Genomic DNA, 12,174 nt, shown 5'->3' with positions numbered 1-12,174 from the left:
GTCAGTACTCTAAACTGCCCCCAAGAAGTAGCTACACTTACTACTAACTAGTGTTTCCACGTTGCTAATGGAAACGAGGCACACAGATGTTAAGTAACTTGCTCAGTGGCATCGGGCCGTAAGTGGTGCAGGCACAGGTTGCAGAAAATTCACTGTACTGTGTACTTGTTCAGTCAATATTAGGATCCAAGGGCCACTGCAAAATATTTAGAGTTACACCTAACATATAACACAAACTGATTTTATAGCACGGAACTGCATGGTATACAGAAATTTGATTTCAACAGCAATCACTTAGATGGAAGCTTGACAGGGACTGGATTCAGGATACTCTGTGGAAACAATAACTCTCCGAGCCTTGTTAGTACAGCAGACAGCACATCAGTCTCCTAGCTGAAGTTCTTGGGTTTGTGCATCAGAGAAGGCACCAAACTGTTGTCACTTCTGCACCCTCACAACAATGGAGAGAGAAGCCAGGCAGCAGAAAAACGGGACCACTGCCCTGCTCCAGTAGTTCCCAGACAAGGAGTCCTCCTAAGTCAGAACCCAAGAACTTTTTAAAAATGCACATGCTATGATCCATACCCAGTGAATCTCATTTAGCGTGGTCACAATGTTAAGAATCTGTGATTTTTAAAAAAATGTTTACTTATCGAGAGAGAGAGAGAGAGAGCGCACGCAAGAGAGCGAACATGCACGTGAGTCGGGTAGCAGCAGAGACAGAGGAAGAGAGAGAATCCCAAGTAGGCTCTGCACTGTTAGCATGGAGCCCAATGCGGAGCTCATTCTCACGAACTGTGAGATCACGTCCTGAGCCGAAATCAAGAGTCGGATACTTAACCAACTGAGCCACCCACGTGCCCTAGAATCTGTGATTTTTAACTCTGCCTAGGAGACTCTCAAGAACTTTATTAAATCCCTGTGGTAGCAAGCCTGACTTTAACGTACTGACTCTTTCCAGACAAACACACACGAGAGACCAATCTGAAAGCACACAGAAAGCAGAACATAATGAGCACAGCCTGAGACTCAAACCAAGGGCAGGGCAGATTTTCTGAGAGGACATCACGACCCCACTGGACTTTCTCCATGAAAGCTTCGGTCTATCTCAAATCCATTCTCTTCGTGGCCAGTGGGTAGGGTTGGTGACAGAAGATGACATTAAGTTCTCATGATGGCATGGGCTTTTTCTGAGGACCACGTAAACCATATGATGTGAGGTTATGCAATCTATTCTCCCCATGTCCTCTCAGCCTTTGGTTCATTCTTACACCCACACTCCACTCCACGTCAGCCTGGAGCAACCAGAACTTGGGTGCATGTCTTCCCTTCACCTATCAAAAACCTGCCTTTGACCTTAGGAGATCATCTCCCTCTTGTCCTTTCAGCTGTCCTGTGATATCATCTGCTGTCCCGAACAGGACAGAAGCTTAAAGCCCTTGCCCAGGCCCTTACTATGGTGTCCATACCTAGAAAGGCTTGTCATCAATGAGGAGGAGAACCCCAGTCCCAGGAGCTAAGAGCCAAGACGAGCACAAAACCATCCGGGCGTGGACATTCCACAGCAGTGGTGACCTCTGAAATGAAGCTTTACCTCACATCTCAGCTGTCCCTGAAACACGTTCTTATCACAGAAAGCAGGCAGAGGATGAGGGTGCCCGGAATCCTTCCTAGGGAGTACTTCCTGGGAGTACCATGCTGCCATGGTATTTCCTCTCACCAAATCCAGGCAAGGACCAGCATATTATGTGGGTTATAACCACAATGGCACATTTTGAAAATTTCAGAGGGAGACTGTGATTGTTGAAACGATTAAAGGGAAGTATCAGTATTTAAAAAGGGAAAGTTTCAGGGAGGCAAATCTTTTTGACAGAGACTTACATAAGGTGGATTTTCCATAAATGTTAACTTCCCTGTAAATTGAGGGATACTTGCATGTTGTTTTACCTGGGAAGGTACCAATAATCCTTGACTGTTTTGGAAAATACATCAATGAAAGCAATTCTGTTCATGGCTTTGCGTCTCATACAACATGCCAGTATCACTTGGTATCTGTGGCTGTGCGTGCAGGAAATAGAATGAGGGGAACCCAAGTGTACTGACCGGATGGGTCTTCTCCAGGTTATGCTGTGAAAGGACCGGAGGAATTAAGTGGGAGATGTTCACAATGTGATCTGCCAGCGGTCACTGAACATTGCCACTTTGTTTCCATATCTGTCTCCCTCGTGTCTGCCTCGTGGAAGGCTGGAAACACACCTCTTGGTGTCTTCAGGCCAGAGGACCTGACACTCGGCAGAAGGCCAGTCCACACTTGTGGAATTGAAGTCAAATGGGAATGAATGGACCTAGTGTCATGATGATGAACCACACAGATGCCGGTCTGCAGAGGGCAGGAGGGACGTGCCACAGGTCTCAGTCTTAGGACCAATGTGGTAGGGTAAGACCAGCCTGCAGGACTGATCTCCATCACATCCCTCAGGGGTCCTAGATTTAACCAGTTAAAACAATTTGCACTAACCACAAAGGTCTAATGTAGAAAAACAGGTAACTTACTGCTTAGTTTTTCTGTACAAACCTTCTTTTTAGCTGGCCTGATGCACAAATTCAGGCACAGCACACACCGGTCGAGAAGCAGAACCTGACCTGAAAGTCTTCCAGGCTGAGGCAGTGTCGGGCTGGTCAGGGCACACACACAGGAAGGGTAATCCTAGCGGGCACACGTGATTCTCCTGAAACAGAGTTTACAATCGTTAGGGAGCCCAGAGCTGGACATACACCGAATCCGGCAACACGGCTCACCGGGGCCTCAATGTGGCCTCCCGCCACGGGCCTTCCCCTCTAGGACTCCCTGTCCACTTGGAATATTCATTTGAGCCCTTGGTTTTAGAGGGATGCCTGGAGGCAGTTATTTCCCAAAGTTGTGTCTGTCCACGACACCAGTTCATCCTCTCTCTGAGGGTGGAGGTCACGTGGAGGTGCCATGCGTGCAATGCCCAGGAGCTGGGGCCACCCCTGCTGTCCCACAGTCAGAGCTCTGGCAGGTATGGCTCGAGGCTCAGGAGTCAATTTGCATTCGCAGTGCTCACAAAGGCTTGCAAAGGCTGCACTGAGAGTGTTTCCTTAACAAATAATAGAAAATTTCCAAGAATAGTCTGGACAGACACAGGCCATTAATGTCCTCGCCTCTTCCCTCTGCTTCTCCCCAGGTGCCAGGTTTGTTTTCTCCACTGTTACAAGATCAGTGCGTACAATTCTGAAACTGAACCTTTCCCTGACTTTATTTATCCCCTGCTCTCCTCCAAACCTTTTGTAAGGAGGGCCTGTTAGCAAAAGGGACCCAAATATTTTCATAGAAAACTCTATTACATAATGAGAAAGACTCATGATCATTAGGAATTGTTCAGGATGAAATTCTGAATTTTCAAAATTTTCAAAATGGGTTTACATCACCTCCTGTCCCTTTTGTCTCTCTCCTTTATCCAGCAACCAGGCTAGAACAGGTCATACCCTTGCTGGGGGCAGCTGCTTTGAACAGTGGCCCTGCCTAACATCTTACATCAGTTTTCTCAGACACCCAGGCACCAACAGCCACAAAGTACAAAGCCACTTTTAAATCCTCCCTTTTCGCTCTCACTGCAAGTTTACTGAAACTCCTAGCAGTAAGTGGACACTTACCGGGTGACCATACAGGGGACATCCTGGTTGGAATGCCGGGAGGCACAGCCACAGCAGCAGTAAGCCAGCTGAAGAAAAGGCTGGAATGCCTTCCCCTCCGTCTTTGCCTCTAGTTTATGTAAAGCTTTTTCTAGCCCAGGCAACAAATTAAATTTGTCTTCTCCCACGTGCAGGAGACAGCAAGTTAAACTTTCAACATTTTTGTTCACCTTTGGGAAGGTCTGGATCCTTTTCCCTGGCCTCCAGAGAATAAAGACCCAAGTCATAAGTTGGCTACACTTGTTCACCTCATATCATCCAGCATGGCTAAAGCAGCCAAGGCATGCAGTGAGCCAACGCTCTTGGACTTGGACCTTTTATTTTTGCATTCCGTGTGTAACATTTACCTTTCAGAACAGCTCAGCTGCTCTTTCTTTTTTTTTTTTTAATTTTTTTTTCAACGTTTTTTATTTATTTTTGGGACAGAGAGAGACAGAGCATGAACGGGGGAGGGGCAGAGAGAGAGGGAGACACAGAATCGGAAACAGGCTCCAGGCTCCAAGCCATCAGCCCAGAGCCTGACGCGGGGCTCGAACTCATGGACCACGAGATCGTGACCTGGCTGAAGTCGGACGCTTAACCGACTGCGCCACCCAGGCGCCCCTCAGCTGCTCTTTCATATCGTGGGCACATCCATAGTCACTGAGGCACAAGCAGCTTATCATCTCTACCGTGCCATCCTTTCTTTACGCAAAGTCTTCCACCATATTTTAGTGAGTCAGGGTTTTCCTGCTAGTGAGTCCCATGGCTGCCACCATGGTTTCGGAGGTCCCAAGACCACCCTTGCTTTTGCTGCATCCCCAGGAGGACGTGAAGGTCATCCTCAGGGCTAAGATTTATTACAGCAAAAGGATAGAAAGCAAAATTGCCCAGGGGAAATGGTGCCCTGGGTAACATCTGGAGGAAACCAGTGCAAGCTTCCAAGAGTCCTTTCCCAGGAGAGTCACACAATTTGTGCCTTCAGCAACAAATCATGATAACTCATGTGAAGTGCTGTCTACCAAGGGCACCTCGTGAGTAACACAGCGTCAGAGGTTTGGGATGGATGCCTGCCCAGCACAGACCAAGATTTCAGATTCCCAGAAGGAAAGGTATTTTCATAGATGTCTATGTGTTGAGATGTTTCATAGATGTTTAACATGAAACATATTGTTTGGACAGTTTAGGAAGAATAAAGCACCCTGCTCAGGTAGGGAATGGTGGGAAACCTTCTGAAATTCAAGTTCCCGGATGCAAGATAAGGGCCAACATGCTGATGTTTGTAAGCACAGTAGTTTCAGGCCTACTACGTTAACTCTTCTCTGCACAACACCCAATAACAAGGCTTCGAAATATATAACCAAGTCAGACAGAACTGAAGGATAAATGAACAAATCTACAAGTAACAGTTATAGAGGTCAACACTCTCTCAGTCATATGCAGAAGGAATAGAAGGAAAATTAGCAATATGCGGATGAACTGAACAACACCGTGAACTACCTGGATGAAACTGACAAGTATAGAACCCTTCACATATGGAAGTTTCACCAAGGTGGACTGCATCCTGGGTCACGAAACACATATCAGAAGTTATAAAATAGTTGAAATCATACAGAGAATGTTGCCTGAGCAAAAGAAAAAAAAAACCCAATATGTAAGAAAATGTGAAGAGGAAAATCTCCAAACACAAGGAAATTACACGATACATGTCTAAATAATCCCATGGTGCAAATGGCAAGGCTCAAGGGAAATTAGAAAATATTTTGGATACTAACCGTTTATCAGATGAACTGAATGCAAATGAAAATACAACATATCCAAATTTGCAGGATGCAGCTACAGCAGTACTTAGTGTTAAATGTACCGCATCAAATGTTTGTATTAGAAAGAAGAAAGGACCCACGTTAATAATGAAAGCTTCCACCTTAAGAAACTAGAAACAGGAAATAAAAATAAACTTAAAGCAAGCAAATAAGAAAAACAGGGTTTAGAGCAAATATCAGGAAAAGAATAGAGATAGTCAATGAAACCAAAAGCTGGTTCTTCGAAAAGGTCAATAAAATTCATAAATTTCTATCCAGACTGACACAAAAAGAAAGATAAGTAAAATAAAGACACAACTTACCAATATCCAGAATGAAATAGGTTACAGAATCCAGAGAATTTGAATGGATTCTAACAAATAATCTATGCACTTACATTTGGTAATTGAGATGGAACAGAAAAATTGCTTGAAAGACACAAACTATTAAAGCTCAACCCAAACAAAACAAAACCCAACAAAACCAAAAAAAGAAAAAACCACCACCCAGGTAATCTGAAAAACATACATATATTTCTAAAATATCATTGTTAAAAACTTTCAGGAAAGAAATCTCCAGGCCCAGACGGTTTCTCTGGAAAACTGTACCACACACTTAAGAACAAGTAACAGTGTGCTATCAACAACAGCCAAATTATGGGAAAAGCTCATATGTCCATTGACTGATGAATGGATAAAGAAGAAGTGGTACATATATATACAATGGAATACTACTCGGGGATTAAAAAGAATAAAATCTTGCCATTTGCAACACTGTGGATGGAAGTAGATCGTATTATGCTAAGCAAAATAAGTCAGTCAGAGAAAGACAAATACCATACGATTTCACCCATATGTCAAATTTAAAAAACATAACAGATGAACACAGAGGAAGGGAAGCAAAGATAAGATAAAAACAGAGAGGGAGGCAAACCATAAGAGATTCTTAAATACAGAGAACAAACGGAAGATTGCTGGAGAGGTGTTGTGTGTGTGTGTGGGGGGGGGAGTGAGCTTAAATGCATCATGGGCATTAAGGAGGACACTTGTTGGGATGAGCACTGGATGTTATATGTAAGTGATGAATCACTAAATTCTACTCCTGAAACCATTACTACACTATACGCTAACTTGAATCTAAATTTTAAAAAATTCTACAAAAGTAGTAGAAATATAATAAGAAATAACAGCAATTCTACAACCTCTTCAAAGAAATAGAAGAGAGGGACCACTTCTTGAATCATTTCATCAGACTGGCATTACCCTGATATCAAAATCAGACAAAGACACTACTAGCAAATCATTCAATAATATATAAAAAGAATAATACAACATGAGCAAGTTGGGTTTATCCTGGAAATACAAAGCTGGTGTAGAATTCAAAAATCAGTTAAGAAATTATATTAGTGTATCAAAAAAAAAGACCCACATGATCATATCAATTGATGCAGAGAAAGCATCTGACCAAATTCAACAGCCATTCATGATAAAAACATTCAGCAAACTATAACCAGAAGGGAACTTTCCTAACCTGGATATAGTGTGGCCACGCACTGAAGAAGTTCTCAGACACTAGACCGAGCGGGTGTGCAGGGCTGCCTCTGTGAGAGAGCAGCAGACTGCATATAGCCCTTATTTCATATTTCATTAGATAGAGGATCAAAGAATATCAAAGCATGGATAGAGAGCACAATGGACCTTTAGACATTAACCAGACATACATTTGGTGGCTACGTGAAGGCATGCAGGGAGTACGTGAAGTTTTAAGGAGTGTCAGGGAATTACAGCGGGTTTTGTATCTTAACTGTCCTCTGGGGGATCGTGGGGCTCTGTAGCTCATAATGCTACCATGTTCGACAGCCTTGAGACCAGAACATTGCTGACGTTTCAGCTATTGCCCCGTTCACCCTCCAGGACTTACAATACTTTCTCTAGAAACAACTCCACAATACAGAGCATCTTACAAAGATACCTACACCCTCCATCCTGCTTAATGAGGAAAGACTACATGTTTTCTCCTTAAGACCAGGAATGAGGCTACGATATCCACTCTCCCCTCTGTTTACTCAGTATTTTGCTAGAAGTCCTAGTCACTCCAGTAAGGAAAGAAAAAAGAAAGGTCAGGAAGGAGGAAATAAACTTCCAATTCACAATGACGTGATTATGTATGTAGAAAATCCCATGAAATTACAGAAAAAAACCTCCTAGAACCAATACGTGAATTCAATGTTGTCACAGCATAGAAGCTGAACACAAAAAAATCAAGCAACTTTCTGCATGCTAGCAATGAACAATTACATAACAAGACAAAATACAGAAACCACCCGCAGGTACCATTTACAATCGCTTCCCCCATTCCAGTCTATCGAAACATACACAGGATGTATATGCTCAAAACCACAAAAAGCTGAGGAAAGAAATATAAGACCTAAATGAATGGAGACACATACTGTGTTCTTGGGTTGATCAAATCAAAATAATGTAGGCGTCAATAGGCCTCAAAGGAATGCAACATTTTAATACAATTCCAATAAAAAATCCCAGTAGGACTTTTTGGACATATAGACTGATTATGAAGTTTATGTGGAAAGGTAAAGGAACTAGAATAGTCAAATAATTTTGAAAATGAAAAACAAAATTGGAGGAGTAACACCGATTTTATGATTTACTGTGCAGCAACAGCCAAGATATGGAAACAATGTAAGTGTCCATGGAGGGATGAATGGATCAAGAAAATGTGCTATAAATACACAATGGAATATTAATTGGCCATAAAAAGAAAATCCTGACTTTTGCAACTAAATGGATGGGCCCTGAATGCTTTACACTGAAAGAAGACAAAGAAAGACAAATACTGTATGTTCTCACATATGTGGAAATTTAAAAAGCCAAACTCATAGAAATAGAGATTAGAATGGTGTTTGCCAGCGGTTGGGGAAAATGGTGGTCTTGGGTACAAATTTCCGGCCATAAGAAGAGTAAGTTATGGGGATCATACATACACACACACACACACACACATTTTATATATATATATATATATATATATATATATATATATATATGTATATATATATATATATATATATATCATCACCGTGTATATCTTAAGCTTACTTATGTTATATATCAATAGTATCTCATTAAAGCTGAAAAAATAAAATCATCTCCAGAATGTCCAGTGGGAGCCCCTTCAGGCTATTTTCTGTGTCCTTCTGACATCACCAAATCAGTCTTTGAACTGTCCCTTATTGTTGGTACCACAAGTTTCCTTGAACTGTCCCTTATGATTGGTACCACAAGTTGAGCCAGGCTCATTTGTCCTTTCGCTCTCCCAGCCTGGGAACCCATCACTGAATGCAGAATAATATTTAGAAGCCAGGACGGTCGGGGCTAGGTGTACTTATTACTATTGGGATGTTGCTGTTTCCAGAAAGTTTGGAATACATGTATGTACACATTCAAACACACACGCATACATATGTACATCTGTATCTATCAACATATGCACATACGCACGCATACATATCATAAAGCATGAGTTCACATGGAGACCTCCAATCCCAATAGAACACCTCAGAATTTGTTTTCTTCCTTTCTGTATTTGAAATTTCCCCTTCCAAAAGTGAGAGTCGGGTCTTCCACATTTAGTGAGTTGACGAATCCTAAAGTATATAAGGCATCCCAGTTGCACACAGAGGCCCACCCTCACATGCTCTGCTGAACCAATCCCTGACCTTGACCTCCACACTCCACTGAAGTTTGAACCCTTGAGCCAGTTAGCCTTCTCCCCATCCAACCCCCAGGGACATCCTCCTTACTACCTTGGGCTCTGTCCCCAGTGCAGTCTGCCCCTATGTATGGGTGCCCTTCTCACTGTGCCTGGGCTCTGACTCCAAGTGTGGGATGCCCCTACATGCACACACTTGCCTTGCTCTGTAGCACCTAATGGCTTTAGAGCTGAACTGCTCAGGCACAGGAGGGAAGGGAAGGGAAGGGAAAGAAAAGGGAGGGGGATAGGTGAATATATCTCAATACAATCAATTAATTAAAGTGAATTGGGGCAAATCCAGGCAATATCATGAAGCCTGTGTGTTGGGTTTTTTTTTTTTTCTCATTGCTCTCCAGCTTCCCCTTCCTGCCTCTCTTCTCTGCCCCATTTCTTTCTCAGTCCGGACCTCCATCAAGTGTAGAAATGTAACGAGGGGCATGATTCCCATATTATCGCTTATATCTGCTGGCTGGCTGACATCCAAACTGGATGGTGTGGGCCCTGCAGCTCTGACACTCAAGCCTCTCATGTCTCAAGTCTTTCATGATGGAGCACAAGGTTTCACCCCTCTTAGCAATTTCAGGTGTAAACAGGAGAGAAGATTCTGGGCACTTCTTGGAGCCTCGGGTCCTTTATAAAATGGGGATGAAGACCACCTCCCTCACAGGTTGTGGGAAAAATAGAGACAGCAACACCAGACACCTTTCACTGCGCTCTATGTGTCAAACCAGTTTTGAGGGCTTTTGCCAGCATTACAGGACTCCTTGATATCCAGGAACACACTCAGTGGATTTCCCCTCAGTACTGTTGCACCTGCTGTACCTTCTGCCTGTAATGTTCTAACAATTGCAGGTAGTTCCACGGCCTGTTCCTTCACTTCCTCAGGAATCTGCTCAGTCATTACCTTCTGAGGGAGTCATTCCCTCATCACCCTGCATAAATACCAACATGATCCCCACATACTCCTTCCTCCAACCCGCCTTCTCTTTCTATGTAGCACTTGACATCCTCTGACAGTCAATACATTTACTGGCTAACTCTAGGGAATAAGACACTTTGTCAGTTTTATCCTGTGTTGTACTTCCGACTTCCAAGGAAAGTACTCAGGCACACAGCTGGTGATCAGAAAATTCTTGTGGAAGGATGGCTGGGAGTCAGGACCTTTACACACACTTCTAAGTTGCACAGGTACCCTCCAAGACACGCACTGGCCCCATTTTATTGATGCTGACACATATTTAATCCTCAGGAAACAAGTGACTTTCCCGATGACACACAACCAGGATTTGGGGGTCCGGGCTTTGGAATCATATCTGCCAGCTTCCAAACCCCTCAGTTCCTGGAAAGAGACCTCACAACCACAAAGATAAAAGATTTTACTTCTCAGACACAGACGCCAAACAGCTCAGATACCCAGGGACACCAAAAACAGATCCCTGAACACACCCTAAAAAAGATTCCAAAAATCTCTGCACAAAGAGCTCGCAACTTGAGTCACAGAATACAAAAAAACAACAGAGACCATACACACTGAAACAACTCCTGCCCCCCCCCCGCCCCGCAACAGATCAACGTGTTCACTCCAGGAAACAAATTAAATCTGCTCAGAGACCTCACATCCTAGAGAAGACTCCCAAACCCTGCAGACACCTCCCAAGCTATTACAAGGACCTCAAAATAAAAAGGGAAAGACAGAAGCTCAAATAACTCAGAAACATCACATAACCTTTATCTTTAAAGTCCCCAGACATTTCAGAGAACCCACACCTTGGACTCGCGAACAGCACAGATCCTTTACACCTTAAGATAATGCCCCCCACCCCACGCAGCTCAGAGATATCACAACCTGAAACAGAATCACAAACAGCTCAGAGACCTCATACCCTGGGGTGCAGACGCCCACACAGATCTCAACCCCACGGACATAAATGCGCAAAAAGCTCAGAAAATGCACCCCCAGATATACAGACACGCACGGCCTAAAGTCCTTATCCCGTGGCGTACAAAATCCACTCAGATAAAATACCCCATTCACTCACAATCTCCTAAAAGGCTCAGAGAGATCAAATATACTCAAACTGTGCCTGTGATGTCCTCTCTAGCCATACACATCCCCAAACTGCTTGACACACTCTACTTCCCAGGCAGGGATGCCAAACAAGCGCACAGACCTCGCCCTGGACTTAATTGATTGCATCTGTAGGATGGATGGCGCCGTGCCAAATGCGCCCGACTAGGCTTGTGACCGAGTTAGGGCTGAACAAGACTGAAAGAGCTCACGTGAAGACAGTTGCACAGTCACGGCGCGCGTCCAGCGCCAGACTCTGGCTACAAGCGAGCTGTTGCGCCGAACCTCGCCACCGACTGGGGCAGCATCCTCAGCCCCTCGGGGCAGTCAGTCGGAGAGTAGTTCAACTCGGAGAAAAACTGCGCCCTCTGAAAAGCCACACACACACACAAACAAACACACCCACACCCACACCCACCCACACCCACACCCACACACACACCCCTCGCCCAGAGCTCCTGCCCTCGTTGTGCCTGACCCCGCTAGATAGCCAATGGGAACGGGGTAGACGAAGACAGGGGCGGGGAGTAGGGAGTTTTTCCGGAGCCATTTTGCGCCCCGGAAGGGCTTACTCTGGCACACTCTCTCCCGGACCAATCATCACCTAGAAAGTCTCTGACCTCGCCCCCTATATATCGGAGAGCCAATCTCTCACCTCGTTGCTGCCCAGCTGGACGTAACCATGTAGAAACGGAGGGGTGGAGTCGGCGAAGTGCAAATGAATAAAGCGGCCTGAGACCCGGTGTTCACATAGGTTCACATGGGCAGGAAGAATGGAGTGGAGCGAGTGGGGAAGGACCTGGCGGCGCCATTAGCGCCTCCGCTGCGACCTGTGGCTGA

General features: G+C 44.4%; 1 protein-coding gene across 25 annotated transcripts in view; it reads right to left on the bottom strand.

Annotated features, from left to right (window-relative positions):
* Positions 1-11,872, bottom strand: part of FAM156B (family with sequence similarity 156 member B) — a 45,574-nt gene extending 33,702 nt beyond the window's left edge. For 4 of the 25 annotated variants that reach the window (XM_058713687.1, XM_058713688.1, XM_058713685.1 and 1 more), the window contains exons 1-2: positions 11,547-11,782; positions 2,576-2,729 (exon numbers count right to left, since the gene is read on the bottom strand). The gene's annotated coding sequence lies outside the window, so the exon portion shown is untranslated. Of the gene's footprint in view, positions 1-2,575; positions 2,730-3,450; positions 3,631-3,675; positions 3,916-4,061; positions 4,089-11,546 lie in introns of those variants that run through there. The other 21 variants (XM_058713692.1, XM_058713693.1, XM_058713690.1 and 18 more) reach the window with 15 other exon arrangements.
* Positions 11,873-12,174: the final 302 nt, after the last annotated feature.

This window comes from Neofelis nebulosa, chromosome X, assembly GCF_028018385.1.
Source record: "Neofelis nebulosa isolate mNeoNeb1 chromosome X, mNeoNeb1.pri, whole genome shotgun sequence".
NCBI lineage: Eukaryota > Metazoa > Chordata > Mammalia > Carnivora > Felidae > Neofelis > Neofelis nebulosa.
The sequence above is the reverse complement of the archived record's forward strand: the minus strand, read 5'-3'. Positions and strand labels throughout refer to the sequence as shown.